We start from the raw sequence: 3831 nt of genomic DNA, 5'->3' as shown, positions 1-3831 counted from the left end.
CTCTCTCTGAGATCCGTATGGGGGACTAGTCGAGACCCTTATGCCAATCGAGAGATCATAATGGCACCTTTCAGTTACAGAGCACATAACCTGTGGTTTCATATTATGTGTCTATAATGCAGTGGTTTTCATTATCGTCTGTGTGATCACGTTGCAGAACATTGTAGAATTTTCCACCTTTTACGGCAGTTTTCCACCCCAGTGACAATAGGGTGAATCGAACCATTGTCCGTTTCTCGAACCTCTTTGACAAGGTCGTTAGCAGACATCGGAATCCTGTGGTTAATACTTTTTATTCAAAATATAAACAGTGCATTGCATCAAAGCGAGGACGTTTTGATTAGTGATTAAAGACGATGCCCCTAGACCACGCGTTATATCTGCATCCACATTCCACACTTCCGCAGAAGATAAGTTGTTAGCCGGTTGTTATCGGTTGTTTTTTAGCCTTAATGTCAAACATTTTTTGTTTTTATTTTTTGGTAATCATAAATTTAACACCGTCACCATGGCCGAATACTTAGCGTTGCTGCCTTCGGTGCGGAAGGACCTGGGGCCGATTCTAGATACATCCTCGGATTTTGCTGAGGTAGGAAAGTCTATAATGTGATCCACTCGGCCTCGAGAGGGCAAGTGAGGAGTTTCTTGGGAAGAGAAAGAGCGGCGTCAATTAAGATTCATCTCCTGACATCAACCGTTGGTGGGATTGGTTACATGTTGATAACATACCCAATGATCAAAGATCGCTGCTCATACTGCCTTGCACTCAGGAGCTGACCAGTCGGAACAAAAAGAAGGCCTAATCTCTGAGTGGTCCTTATGTTTTATATATTAATTTAAATGTTGGGAAGGCTTTTATGAAAGTATTTCTGTAGGATTTAGTCTCGCAAAAAAGAACGTCGTTTACGATACACAGTTTGTAGGAGAAGAGATCAGTAGTGTATGACACAAAGCAAGGTAGAAGAGTAAATCGCTAGATTTGATAATTAATGAACAGGTACTTTATCGAAATGGCTAGAAAAGAAACTTATAGCATAATTTGACTAAAAGAAGGAATCGAATGGTAGCACACTTCCCCAGATATCAAGGAATAATCAATTTGATTTAGAATACTGCTGCGCGGTGTTGGATCCTTACCAGATAGGACTGATGGAGTACATCGAAAAAGTTCAAATGGCTCTGAGCACTATGGGACTTAACTTCTTTGGTCATCAGTCCCCTAGAACTTAGAACTACTTAAACCTAACTAACTTAAGGACATCACACACATCCATGCCCGAGGCAGGATTCGAACCTGCGACCGTAGCGGTCGCGCGGTTCCAGACTGCATGGCCACTGAGGCCGGCGAAAAAGTACAAAGAAGGTCAGCACGTTTTGTATTATCGTGAAATATGGGGGAGAGTGTCACAGAAATGATACAGGATTTGGGCTGGACATTATTAAAAGAAAGGCGTTTTGGTTGCGACGGAATCTTCTCACGAAATTCCAATCACCAACACTCTCCTCCGAATGCGAAAATATTTTGTTGACACCGACCTACATAGGGTGGAACGATCACCACGACGAAGTAAATGAAATCAGAGCTTGTACGGAAAGATATACGTGTTCATTCTTTCCGCGCGCCGACCGGGGTGGCCGAGCGGTTCTAGACGCTACAGTCTGGAACCGCGGGACCGCTACGACCGCAGGTTCGAATCCTGCCTCGGGCATGGGTGTGTGATGTCCTTAGGTTAGTTAGGTTTAAGTGATTCTAAGTTCTAGGGGACTGATGACCTCAGCAGTCCCATAGTGCTCAGAGCCATTTGAGCCATTTCTTACCGCGCGCTATACGAGATTGGAATAATAGAGAATTGTGAAGGCGGTTCGATGAACCCTCTGCCAGGAACTTAAATGTGATTTGCAGAGTATCCATGTAGATGTAGATGTAGATGCAGACGTGTGTTTGGAGGTGTGAAGTCCGAGGGGAGGGATTTCTAGAGGTAGACGAAGGGTTTATTAAAGAGTGGATGTACACTGCAATGGCTACGCAGCTGTGGTAATCCTTTCACAGGATGCCGTAGTCAGGAGAGCAGTATCAATTGAGTCTTCGAAAGGAAGACCACAAAAACAACTTGTATTGCAAACGAGGGCAACTCCAGCATTTGTCGTCTAAATTCGAAACCATAATTTTTATTTTTACATATCGATTTCGATCACAGAGTGTCATCTTCTGTGCAAGAATAAGGCCAGTTGACTCATACAATGATGCACAAAATAACACTTTAAACATTATATTTTGTGCATGATTATATGAGTCCATTTTACTTATTGTTGTACTGAAGATGGCCACTCTGCGACTGAAATCGACGTGCAATAATAAAGAATTGACTTCAAATTTATACGACCATTGCTGGAGTTTCCCTTATTTGCAAACCTTGTGTGGTCGTGGTGCACAAATTTCCTAATGCACAGAAAAAGGAGAGAGAGGGAGTACGAACGAGCTATTTGCAAGCTGAAATGATTTTAGGAAGAAGAGTCATGGAACGGCGATCTTCTGCGAATATTACAAATGAGCTCAAGGAGAATAAGCCATTTCATTCCGTGGAAGGATCGTTTTGATAGCAACAGACCGGCACTTATGTGAGACCCCCGTTCCTACACTTGCTGCGCGGAGCCACAAATCCCGCGTGGCGTCGAGCGTAAAAGGCGACAGCGCGTCGGCAGACAGGTTGACTTAGCAGGTGGCGGCGGCGCCATTTCTCACCCGCGGGACGGCCGGCGGGCGCGGGCGCGGGCGAAAGGGAAGCGAAAATACGGCGACACTGACCTTGAGGCGAGGTCGCCCCCGCAGAGCAGCGGCAGCGGCAGCGCTGATGGATGTCCGCGGCGCTGTGTTTAAGGGCACGCCGCTCCTGTCAGCGCCGCCGCCGCCGCTGGTAATTGCCGCAGCGCGTCGAGGGCGTGGCGGATGTGCGGCCGCGAGGCCGGCTCAGGCGGGCGTCCCCACCGCTGCCGGGCGGGAATCCCCTGGCAGGAATAGACGCCGGCACTCAAAAGGGAGAAGTAGCTGTCACGTTCATCTCACAGTGATGTGACTTCGAAAAGATGCGACCGCGAAACTCGACAGCAGTCGATCTACTGAACCGCGGGGGCGCCAACTTCTCCCGTGTGTGAGTGGAGCCTCTGAAACCGGAACATAGTCTCGTTTCATTCGCAGCAAGGTTTGCCCTTAGGTTCCTGTCTAACCATACCCTCAGAAATCGCGACATATTGGCAAACAAACAGCCAAATATTTGTGACAAGGAAGCACATACAAAGAGGTGACAAAAGTCATAGCACTCCGTCTTCAGGGCACAAGTGGCCAATCGGGACAATCCGACCGCCGTGTCATCCTCAGCTGAGGATGCGGATAGTAGGGTCATGTGCTCAGCACACCGCTCTCCCGGTCGCTACGATGGTTTTCTTTCACCGGAGCCGCTATTATTCCGTCGAGTAGCAATTGGCATCACGAGGGTGAGTGCACTCCGAAAACTGGCAATACTGCATGGTGGCCCAGATGGTCACCCATCCAAGTGCTTTCCTCGCCCGACAGCGCTTAACTTCGGTGATCTGACGGGAACCGGTGTATCCACTGCGGCAAGGCCGTTACCACAAAAGTCTCAGGGTACCTCATAATTTGGTATTTGACCTTTTCCCCAGAGTAGTGCAGCAACTTCACCTGGCATAGACGAAAGATGCCGTTGGAAATCTCCTGCAGACACATGAACCCTCACTGCGTCTACAGCAGTCCATAACTGCGAAAGTGTTGCCGGTGCAGGATTTTGTGCGTGAACTGACCTCTCGATTATGTCC

General features: G+C 47.7%; 1 pseudogene; it reads right to left on the bottom strand.

Moving 5' to 3' along the window:
* Positions 1-3511: 3511 nt before the first annotated feature.
* On the bottom strand, positions 3512-3629 carry LOC126102236 (5S ribosomal RNA; annotated as a pseudogene).
* Between the last annotated feature and the right edge of the window lie 202 nt (positions 3630-3831).

Source organism: Schistocerca cancellata, chromosome 9, assembly GCF_023864275.1.
Source record: "Schistocerca cancellata isolate TAMUIC-IGC-003103 chromosome 9, iqSchCanc2.1, whole genome shotgun sequence".
Taxonomy (NCBI): Eukaryota; Metazoa; Arthropoda; class Insecta; order Orthoptera; family Acrididae; genus Schistocerca; species Schistocerca cancellata.
Note: the sequence above shows the minus strand (reverse complement) of the source record. Positions and strands in the feature narration are given on the sequence as shown.